Source organism: Lynx canadensis, chromosome X (genome assembly GCF_007474595.2).
Source record: "Lynx canadensis isolate LIC74 chromosome X, mLynCan4.pri.v2, whole genome shotgun sequence".
In the NCBI taxonomy this organism is placed as follows: Eukaryota; Metazoa; Chordata; class Mammalia; order Carnivora; family Felidae; genus Lynx; species Lynx canadensis.
The window spans coordinates 91,622,594-91,634,968 of record NC_044321.2 but is presented as its reverse complement, the minus strand read 5'-3'; the positions used below and the strand labels follow the sequence as shown (position 1 = coordinate 91,634,968).

The 12,375-nt window shown below is 39.4% G+C and overlaps 1 protein-coding gene across 1 annotated transcript in view; it reads right to left on the bottom strand.

The window, feature by feature from the left end:
- The window catches only part of HTR2C (5-hydroxytryptamine receptor 2C), a 168,320-nt gene that overhangs the window by 143,006 nt on the left and 12,939 nt on the right, over positions 1-12,375 (bottom strand). The window lies entirely within an intron of this gene.

Sequence of the window (12,375 nt, the reverse complement as noted above, 5' to 3'; positions counted from 1 at the left end):
CTAGACTGAAAATGACCTCCTAAAGATATCCACATTCTAATCCCTGGAACCTGTGAATGCTATTTCGTATGGCAATAAAAAGGAGTCTTTGCAGATGTAATTCAATTGAGGATCTTGAGATGGAGAGATTATTCTGAATTCTCTGGGTGACCCTAAATTCAATCACATGCATCCTTATAAAAGGGAAGCAGAGAGAGGGGTACCTCAGAAGGTGACTGTGTCTAGAAATATGGTCTTTAGAAAGATAATTAAGTTCAAATGAGGTCATTAGGTTAGGGTGGGCCTTCATCCAATATGACTGGTGTCCTTAAGAAGAGGGAATTTCACAGGACGCCTGGGTGGCTCCATGGGTTGAGCGTCCCACTTTGGCTCAGGTCAAGGTCTCATGGTTTGTGAGTTCAAGCCCCGCAGAGCCTGCTTCCGATCCTCTGTCTCCCTCTCTCTCTGCCCCTCCTCCGCTCACACTCTCTCAAAAATAAATAAACGTTAAACAAACCAAAAAAAGAGGAGTGCAACACAGTGCAAGGAAAGACCAGGTGAGGACACAGCTACAAAGCCTCAGAAGAAACCGACACTGCTGACACCTTGATCTCTGACCTTTAGCCTCCATAACTCTGAGGAAATACGTTTCTGTTGCGTTAGCCACCCAGTCTGTGGTGTGTTACGGTGGCCTTGGTGAACTAATGCAGGAATAAGCAGCGTCTTTACTATGTAGAATCTTCCAATCTATGAGCAGGGTATGGTTCCCGATTTATTGAGGTCTTTGATGTCTTTTCATCAGCACTTTGTAATGTTGGGTGTACAAATTCAGCACGCGTTTTTGTTACATGTGGACCTGTTTTACTTTATGTTGAGCAACCGGACATGATGTTGAATTTTTTTTTAATTTTATTTAAATCCAGGTTAGTTAACACATAGTGTCATAATGGTTTCAGAAGTAGAATTTGGGGATTCATCATTTACCTATAACACCCAGTGCTCATCCCGACAGGTGCCCTCCTTAATGCCCATCACCCATCTAGCCCGTCCCCCCACCCACCTCCCCTCCAGCAACGCTCAGTTTGTTCTCTGTATTTAAGAGTCTCTTATGGGTTGCCTCCCTCTCTCTTTTTTTCTTATTTTTCTTTCCCTTCCCCTATGTTCATCTGTTTTGTTTCTTAAATTCAACGTGCGAGTGAAATCATATGATCATTGTCTTCCTCTGACTGCCTTATTTCGGGTATTGAATTTTAATTTCAGTTTCCACACATTTATTGTGTTGTCCAAAAATGTGACTGAATTCTGTGTGCTGATCTTGTACTCTGCAACCTTGCTCAACTCATCTATTTATTAGTTCTAGGAGTTTTATTTGTAGACCCTTGAGGACTTTCTACAGCAGACAATCATGACATCTGCAAATGGGAACTGTTTTACTGCTCCCTTTCTAATCTAGATGCCTTCTTTTATTTTTTTTATTTTTTTTTTTAATTTTTTTTTTCAATGTTTATTTATTTTTTTGGGACAGAGAGAGACAGCATGAACGGGGGAGGGTCAGGGAGAGAGGGAGACACAGAATCGGAAACAGGCTCCAGGCTCTGAGCCGTCAGCCCAGAGCCCGACGCGGGGCTCGAACTCACGGACCGCGAGATCGTGACCTGGCTGAAGTCGGACGCTTAACCGACTGCGCCACCCAGGCGCCCCAGCCTTCTTTTATTTTAAAAAAAATTTTTTTTTTTACATTTATTTATTTTGAGAAACAGAGCGAGACAAAGGTGAGTGGGGGAGGGGCAGAGAGAGAAGGAAACACAGAATCCGAAGCAGGCTCCAGGCTCTGAGCAAGCGGTCAGCACAGAGCCTGATGCGGGGCTTGAACCCACGAACTGTGAGATCGTGACCTGAGCCGAAGTTGGACGCTCAACCGACTGAGCCACCCAGGTGCCCCTAGATGCCTTCCTTTAAAAAAAAAAAATTCTTAATATTTATTTTTAGAAACAGAGAGAGAGAGAAACAGAGCACGAGCAAGGGAGGGGCAGAGAGAGAGGGAGACAGAGGATCTAAAGCAGGGTCTAGGTTCTGAGCTGTCAACACAGTGCCCGGCGCGGGGCTTAAACCCATGAACCAGGAGATCATGGCCGGAGCTGAAGTTGGATGCTTAACCCACCGAGCCACCCAGGCGCGCCTAGATGCCTTCCTTTTACTGTCTTGTCATAGTGGCTAGAACTTTCAGTACCTTGTCGTGTAACTGTCTTGAGAGCAGACATCCTTTCCTTGTTCCTCATCTTAGGGGAAAAGCTTTAGACTTGCACCCAGCTTCCACTGTGTCCACTGCTGTGGGCAGACGAGCCTGCCCAGTCCCTGGGTTTGCTATATAACTTTCACAAGTTATATAACAAACTTTCAAGTACATTTGAATAGTACTTGCTAAGTCCCTGTTTTCCTTCGTTCATTTGTCTACGTCTGCTGAAATCCTGAGCTGCAGACTCTCTCCAGTAGCCACAAGTAGGATATATGAGAGATAAAAACAAACCCCAGGGAAGTCGCTGTAATGCCATTCTTCAAGTACTCTGTTCCCTCGTTGTCTACTTTGTGCTTTTAGAGTCCTTTTATAACTGTCCAGTTCTTTACAGGGTATGTAGTTGTATTTACAGGAGAGTAGCAGGGAAAAGTTGAGTCTACTCCATCTGATCCCTGAACCATGTATTTTCAAAATTGTTACCATATTATTAAATATGACATAATAATACAAGTGGCTTCTTAAGTTTAATTTTCTATTTATTTTGAGAGAGAGAGAGCGGGGGAGAGGCAGAGTGAGAGAGGAAGAGAGAGAATCCTAAGCAGGCTCAGCACTGTCAGCACAGAGCCCGACATGGGGCTCGAACCCGCAAACCATGAGATCACGACCCGAGCCAAAGTCAAGAGTGGGATGCTTAACCGACCCTCCCAGGCGCCCTGGAGTGGTTGTTTTGTTGTGTTTTTTTGAATAGAAGAACCTAGAATATCTCATTGCTATCATGGAACTTAGAGATGCTTTGCAATGAGTTCATTGTGTGCCACGGAGTCTAGCAATTCAACTGAGAGTGTCAAAAAAAGGAGGTCCTAGGCTGGTAACAGAGGACGGGGACACCTGGAGTCGGAGCCTGTCAGGTGAGGAACAGGATATGAGTGCTCGTGACTTTAGTTGTCATCTATTTAAACACAGCTAATGGCCGTCAGGCATTTTGCCAATCTGTATGCAGAAATAGTGCTTCACTCATACTCGTCAACTGTCGCGGGTTTATGGTGTTCTTAGGCATATCGCATCAGTCAGTCCGTTCTGTATCATGAGCCTGAAAATTCTGGTGCAGGAAACCAGAGGGCATGATTTATTCCTTCGAGGGAGTTAAAAGGTACCTAGAGAACCCTACTAGTTGGCTTGGGAGGGGATCTGGGGGTAGCCCAATAATGGAAAGATAAGGGCATTAAGGAATCTACTCCTGAAATCATTGTGGCACTATATGCTAACTAACTTGGATGTGAATTTAAAAGTAAATAAATAAATAAAATAATAAGTGAACAAAAATAATGTAAAGGTAAAAAATAACCATCCTCTAAGTAAAACTGTAGCTTATAGCATAAGAGGTTCTGAGACTTTCACAAGTTATATAACGAACTTTCAAGTACATTTGAATAGCTTCCCTCATTTATGAATGATTCTGCTGTACTAAAATCAAGATGTAGTGTCTAAGACACCCAATCTGAAAAGTTGTGCTTTAATTGCTGTATTTCATTCTCAATCATTCCTGACTTAAATATCTAAACCCTGAGAGTTTCTGTATCATTACATTGAAATGTGACTGAACTTTATTACATTTAATCGCGTGTGCTCCCTTGCATTAGAAATTTGCAAATTCTGATACCTGTTCCCAGGTCTCCATTTAACATTTCTTAAGTTTAATGTTCTTAGTCCATTGATGAGTAGTCCCGTTTTTTAAATAGAAGTGGAGTTCAAGGGGTTCCTGGATGACTCAATTGGTTGAGCGTCTGACTCTTGGTTTTGGCTCAGGTCATGATCTCACAGTTCATGGGTTTGAGCCCTGCTGCTGGCTCTGTGCTAACAGAGCTTCGGATTCTCTCTCTCTCTCTCTTTGCCCCTCCCCCACTTGTACGCATGGGCGCTCTCTCTTTCTCAAAACAAATAAACTTTAAAAAAAATTTTAAAAGGTGGAATTCAAGTGAGAAATGGATGAAAAAAAACAGTTGGAAAGAAATGGGAAATTGGGAACACGGGTGCCTGAACCTCTCAGTGTGTCCATGCATGTTATTTAACTGCACCCTATTAATTGGATACATTATTTAATTATACCGTATTAATTACATCTCTTTTTATATCCAGACTAGAAGGACAGTATCCTACCTATTACCATGGTAGAACTTTCCAGAGTTTTAGCGTGAGCAGAGGTTTCAAGAGAGGAAGAAATTTATAGCAGTAACATTTTTTTTTTAAACTAGAGACATGAAGTTATTGTAGAGGTTCACCAATGCAAAAAAAAAAAACAAAAAACTTTACATATTTATGGGAGCAAGAGTAATCATTTTGAAGCATATTGTGAACTAAATACCTCAGTGACAACCAAAGGCCTTAGACACCAAATGAACATTTGAGGCACTGAACCAATTCACAAAACTGCCTTAATTTCTGCCAATACCTTGGTACACTTTAGAAACCAGCAGGTCAAATGTCTTGACACTCTTGGGAACAACCTGACTTCTGATTTTCCTCTAATGTACCTTATATGTCCTTCCAAACAAAATAAACCAAAACTGTCCTGATGTTTTAAAGTAATTTGCGAGTCTCAAAATGATAGAATGAAACGTGAGATGAATATTAGAGTCTACTGGTCTGTCACATGACCTTGGGGAAATCAAAGCCTAAGAGAGGAGTATGTGAGTTTGCATGAGGTGACAAAGATTCTTTTCTTGTCCAAACCTTTTCGTTAGGCTCCTGAGCCTTCAAGGCAGAATGTTTCTGTTACTGTTTTGTGCACGAAACGAGCCACAGAACTGAGATAGTTTGGCACTTAGCTGATGTTTGACAGTCAAAAATTGACTGTCAGATGAATGATCTTCCATTTCTGTAGCTATAAAATTAGAGTTTTCTGAGAGTTTATTATTTTTTTTAAATTTAATGTTTGTTAATTGTTTTTGAGAGAGAGAGAGAGAAAGACAGAGTGGGAACAGGGGAGGGGCAGAGAGAGAGACAGAGACACAGAATCGGAAGCAGGCTCCATGCTTCGGACAACTTTGGTCTCGTAACATGATAAAGATTATATTCCTTTTGGTTCTATTCCTTAGGAGATATTGTGTAGAATTCTTATTGTTCTCTTCCTGAAATATTTGATAGAATTTTCCAGTGCAGCTATCTGGGTCTGGAGATATTTTTGGAAGCTTTTTAAATATTTAAATATTTAAATATTAGCTTTTTAAATATTTAAAAATAATGGTTAACCATTTTTAAGTGATCTTTGCTAGTTTATATGTTCAAGAGATTTAGTCTATTTCATATAAGTCGTTGAATTGATAAGCATAAAGTTTTTCCCTAATATTGTGTTACTATATTTCAATGTCTGTAAAGTCTGTAGTGATGCTCCTCTTTCATAACTGATACTGGTAATTTGAGTTGTTTCACTTTTCTTCTAGAGCAGTCTGGCTAGGGGCTTATCATTTTCATTAATCTTGTAAAAGAACCAGCTTTGGTTTTCACTGGTTTTTCTCTGTCACTTCCCAATTGTTAATCATTTTGATTTCTGCTCTGAACTTTGTCAATTCCTTCCTTCTGCTTGCATTGAATTTAATTTGCTCTTCATTTCTTAGTTTCTTACAACGGAAACTTAGAGGCCTGGTTTGAGACCATTCTTAGTTTTCTAAAATCAGTATTTAATGACATAAATCTTCCTCTAAGCACTACGTCAGCTGTACCTTACAATGTTTTTAACAGCTTTGTTGAGATGCAATTGACTAATAAAAAACTACATATTTAAATGGACAATTTGATATGTTGTCACACACACACATGCAGTGATCTATACTGTCAAGATAAGAAACGGCATCATTATGCCCCCAATTTTCCTCATCCCATTTAATGATCATTTTCATCTGCTCACCCCACTCCCATTGGTCCCCAGCAACAGCTGGTCTTTCTTCTGCCACTGTAGATTGGTTCGCATTTTCTAGAATTTTATATAAATGGACTTAGGGGGTATGTATTCTTTGTTCTGTCTGACTCTTTTTACTCCATTTAATTATTTAAGGCTTATCCATGTTTTGTGTGTTATCTATCAGTGGTTCATTCTTTTTATTGCTGGTTTTTAGCAATGTTATTGTCATGTGTTGGTGTCATTTTTTTGAGGCTTGATGAATTTCTCAAATCTCTAAATTTGTGTCTTTCATAAAATGTAGAAAATAATTGCTTATTTTTTGTTTAATTTTTTTCTGTTCCAATCTTTTTCTCCTCTCCTAAGGCTCCAATGAAACATAGAGTCCCACAGGTTCTTGAGGTCTTGTTCGTTTTTCTTCAGTCTTTCTCTCTATTCTTTACTTTGGATGATTTATATTAATTTATCTTCAAGTTCCCAGGCTCTTTCCTCTGTCATCTCTATTGTATTATTGAACCTATCCTGTGATAAAAAAAATTCAGATATTGTATTTTCCTGTCATAAAATACTCAGTTTTTTTAGTTTCTTCTTTTTCATAGTTTCTTTTTCTCTATGAAGACCTTCCATATTTCCACTCATTACGATGTGGAGTATTGTTATGGTAGTTGCTTGAAAGGCTTTGTGTGATCATCCCAACACCTAGGTAATTTGTGGGCTGACATCTGTTGATAGTCATTTCCCCTAAAAATGTTTAACATTTCCTGGACATTTTTCATGTCAAGTAATTTTGTATCGAATTATTTGCATTTTGAATATTATATTTTGTAGACTCTGGGTCCTGTTAAAATTATCTCTAGCATGCTGGTTATGGTGACTTGTTTGGTTTACTGGGCAATCAAACCAATTATGTTCAGACTAAATAATGTTTATGTCCGTGGGCCATGGATTCAATATCTTTTGTTTTCAAAATCTTTACCTAATTCTGTAGCCTAATTATGGAAAGAGCCCAAATGTCCGTTGACTGATGAATGGAGAAAGATGTGATACACACACACACACACACACACACACACACACACAGAATGGAGTACTACTCAACTATCAAAAAGAATGAAATCTTGCCATTTGCAACAATGTGGATCGAGCTAGAGTGTATTATGCTAAGCAAAATAAGTCAGTCAGAGAAAGACAAATACCATAAGATTTCACTCATACGTGAAATTTAGGAAACAAAACAGAAGAACATATGGGAAGGGAGAAAAAAGAGAGGGAAATAAACCATAAGAGACTCTTCACCATAGAGAACAAATTGAGGGTTGCTGGAGAGGAGGTGGGTGGGGGTTGGGCTAAATGGGTGATGGGCATTAAGGAGGGCACTTGTTATGATGAGCACTGGATGTTATATGTAAGTGATGAATCACTGAATTATGCTCCTGAAACCAATATTACACTATATGTTAAGTAACTAGAATTGAAATAAAAAATTGAAAACAAACAAACAAACAAACAAAACCCTTTGCCTATGCTGCTTTGAGTCTGTCCCCCACACACATGCCGCTCAGGGCATGGTCCTAGACTTGGATGGTTGTTTAAATCCGTTCACTTCCCTGTAGATTTTTCTATGCTTCTTGAGGGTCCATCTTGTTCCTAGAGCTAAGGGTTGAGACTGGAACTTGTGCAGGTTCAAACAGAATTAGGGAAACCTATATTCTGCTCTCTCCTCCATGGGATTTCCTTTCCATACTCTCTAGCCTACAGAGGCCCCCTTTTTTTCTGATCCACTGGCCATAAAGGAAAGGATCTCTTCAAAATGTTAGTGCTCACACCATCAAAGCACAGCTATCTGACTAAAGCCATCCCTCTGGCAAAGCCAGGGCATAGAAAAGGGAGGGAAAAAAAGATATTTCAACTACATTTGACCTCAGGGACTTCTTTGGCCAATTACTCTGGCCAGAGAGACTGATATCTAAAAAAATATTTTTATAATGTTTATTTATTGTTGAGAGGGTAAGAGAGAGAGAGAGAGCAGGGGAGGGCAGAGAGAGAGGGAGACACAGAATCCAAAGCAGGCTCCAGGCTCTGAGCTGTCAGCACAGAGCTGGACGTGGGGCTCAAACCTACGAACTGTGAGATCATGACCTGAGCCAAAGTCAGATGCTTAACTGACTGAGCCATCCAGCCGCCCATCATGTTATAACGTTCTTGCCCTGAACCTCATTTCTCCAAGGAGAAATGTCTATTCCCATTTTTGTTTACTGCTACTCATGTGTTGTTGCTTTTAGGCCCTCTTCATGGACAGAGGTAGAAAAGAATTCTAAGTATGCACGTGTATACGAATATTGATTTCTATATCCATTTATATTATTATTATTGTTACTATTATTAGTTATTTTCTCCATGACTTCATACCGCTGTCATGAAAATTAATCCAACATCACAGGACTCATTACTTGCCTCCCCCTTCCAAGCTTTCAACTTCCTCGTGCAACTGTGAGAAACTTGGTTTCTATGATCTTTGGTATTCTTCCGCCCTTATCCCATCCCAGAATACACAGGAAGTAGTTGCAGAATTGCCGTTGTGTATTTCTGAGAGCATAAAACCTCATACTACAATCCATTTCTTTATATTTTCCTTTCTCTTTCCATTGTGTAGACCGTACAAAAATAGTGCTTACCAGTTATATGGGTTAGGGTTATTTTTATACTCTCTACTCAGTGTCGTTATGTTATTGATTCCTAATAGAGTTAGGTTCATTTGATTCTGTACATAATCTATTTTAGAGTTTTCTCCCAATCCGCATGCCCCTCTTTCCAGTTTCTACCTTCCCCCTGAAGGTAATAAATCTCACTGCTAGTTTCCCATTTAACTATTCTGTATTTCTCTTTTACAAAACTAAGACGACATGTGTATGTTTTTGTATTTGCCCGTTTTCTTACATAAATAGTATACTCTATCTCCCCTTTTGCATTTTGCTTTTTTCACTTGAGGATACATGGTGGAAATCGCTCCATATTAGTTCATAGAGAACTTTCTTCTTGTCGATAGTTTCATGGTACTCCATTATGTGGATATTCTATAGTACATGCAATTAATCTCTTTTGTCAGGGCACGTAGGTTGCTTCAAATATATTTGCAATGACAAACGATTCTCACACAAGTAACCTTATTCATACATATTTTTGTTTTATCAGAGGTTTATTATCCAGGGTAGATTTTGAGGAGGGGGGGGTTGCTGGGCTAAAATGTAAATTCATTTGCCATTTTGATCAGTATTGCCAAATTCCTCTCTATAACTACTGTACCAGCTGGCGTGCCCACCACTCATATATGAGGATGCTTATGTCCCATAGCCTTGCCACAGTGCCATGTGAAGCTTTTAAAACGTTGCCAATCTCTGTTTGCAACAACATGGATGGATCTAGAGGGTATCACGCTAAGTGAGATGAGTCACTTGCAGAAAGATGAATACCATATGATTTCGCGCACGTGTGGAATTTAAGAAACAAAACAAATGAACAAAGAAAAAAGGTAAACAGAAAAGGCAGACATTTAAGTATAGAGAATAAACTGCTGCTTGCCAGAGGGGAGAGGGGAGGGGGGGATGGGTGAAATCGATGAAAGGGATTAAGGGTACACTCATGGCGATGAACTCTGAGCAATGTATAGACCTGTTGAACCATTATGTTGTACACCTGAAATTCACATAAAACTGTATGCTAACTGTCCTTGAATCAAATCAATAAATGAAAAAATAATAAAATAAAATAAATTTTGCCAATCTGATAAATAAAAAATGGTATCAGTGTCATTAATTTTGCATTTCTCTTACAATGATTGAAATTAGGCACTGCCATATATTTAAGGACCGTATATATAAATGTGTATATATAATTCAAGTATTTAGAAATGTTTGAAAATATAGTAAAAAAATTCACCAATGGCCTGCTCATATCTTTAGCTCAGTTTTTTTGTTTTTTTTTTTTTTTTGCCCTGTTAAGTGTTGGATCTTTTAACCTCAGTTTTATTTATTTATTTTTTAAAGTTCATTTATTTATTTTGAAAGAGAGAGAGAGAGACAGAGGGAGAGTGGGCGGGGGAAGGGCAGAGAGAGAGGGAGAGAGAGAATCCCGAGCAGGCTCCGCACTGTCAGCACAGACCCCGATGTGGGGCTTGAACTCACGAACCATGAAATCATGACCTGAGCAGAAACCAGGAGCTGGACACCCAAACGACTGAGCTCCCCAGGCACCCCTTTTTACCTCAGTATTTAATAAGTCGTTATATATTAGGAATATTAGCCCTGTATCAATGATATGCATTGCAAATATTTTGTCTGCGTTTGTTACTTGTTTTGGAACCTTTCTACTGGTGCTTTTGCCATGTAGTATTGTAATTATTATTATGCAAAAATATCAATCTTCTGCTTTACTAGATCTGAATTTTGAGTCACAGGTAAAAATCCTTTCCATACCTAGGTTACAGATGAATTAACTTGTTCTTTTATTTCTTTTTAACGTTTATTCATTTTTGAGAGACAAAGACAGAGTGTGAGTGGGGGAGAGGTAGAGAGACAGAGAGGGAGACACAGAATCTGAAACAGGCTCCAGGCTCTGAGCTGTCAGCACAGAGCCCGACGCAGGGCTCGAACTCACAGAGTGCAAGATCGTGACCTGAGCCGAAGTCGGCCGCTTAACCGACTGAGCCACCCAGGTGCCCCTAACTTTTTCTTTTCTTATACTACTTGTATTCTTTCATTTTTATTTTTCTTTTAATTTTTTTTTCAACGTTTATTTATTTTTGGGACAGAGAGAGACAGAGCATGAACGGGGGAGGGGCAGAGAGAGAGGGAGACACAGAATCGGAAACAGGCTCCAGGCTCTGAGCCGTCAGCCCAGAGCCTGACGTGGGGCTCGAACTCCCGGACCGCGAGATCGTGACCTGGCTGAAGTCAGACGCTTAACCGACTGCGCCACCCAGGCGCCCCTCATTTTTAAATTTTATTTTATGTTTTATATATATATGTGTATATATATATTTGTATATGTGTAATATATATGTATATATATACATACATATGTAGTTTATTATCAAGTTAGCTAACATACAGGGCATACAGTGTGCTCTTGGTTTTGGGGGTAGATTCCTGTGATTCATCATTTCAGTTTTAAAAATTAGATTTCTGATCCATTTAGGATTTGTTTTTGTATTTGGCATGTGGCAAAATCTAATTTTATCTTTTTCCACATGGCTATATAGTGAGCCAAACTGTTTCCAGGTGATTTGGAATGACACTTTTTATCATATATTACATATCCATTTAAACTAGAATCTATTTCAGATTTTCTACTGTATTCCACTCGTTTTTCCATGTATGGTCCAATGATACATTTTTTATAAAGGCTTTATAATGTGCTTCAATATCTCCTAGTGCTAGTTCTCCTTACATGTGTAATTTTCTAAATGAACTTTAATATTAACTTATCTAATTCCATAAAGAAAAGCTTCTTGTGGGGCAGCCGGGTCTGTTAAGCCCCTGACTGCGGCACAAGTGACGATTTCCCGGTTTGTGAGTTCAAGCTTCGCTTCGGGCTCTCTGGGGCTGTGGGCACAAAGCCTGCTTCAGATCCTCTGTCCTCTTCTCTCTGCCCCTCCCCCCCCACAAGATAAATAAATAAACACGAAAACAAAGTTTCTTGTAAGATTCGCATCCAAAAGACTCAAACATAAGACGTGAACCTGGAAAACCCCTGGAAGAAAGCGTAGGGGAAAATCTACATGACATTGGTCTGGGCACTGCTTTTAGGGATATGACACCCAAAGCACAGGCGACGACCAAGTAAACAACACAAAGAAGCTTGTACACAGCAAAAGAAGCCATCACAGAGTGAAAAGGCAAACTTTGAAAGGGGAGAGAATGTTTGCAACTTATATATCTGATAAAGGGTTAATCTCCAAAATGCATAAAGAACTCTTACAACTCAAGTAAAAACAACAAACAAACAAACAAAAAACCCATAATAATCCAATTAAAAAATGGACAAAGCGCTTAAGTAAACATTTCTCCAAACATGATATACAGATGGATAATCTGCACATGAAAACAGGCTCAACATCACTCATCGTCAGAAAAATGCAGATCAAAACCACACTGAGCTAGCACCCCACACCTGTCAGGATGGTCAATCAAAACGACAAGAAATAATAACAAGTATTGGCAAGGATGTGGAGAAAACGGAACGCTCACTCCTGATGGGTGGAAGCACA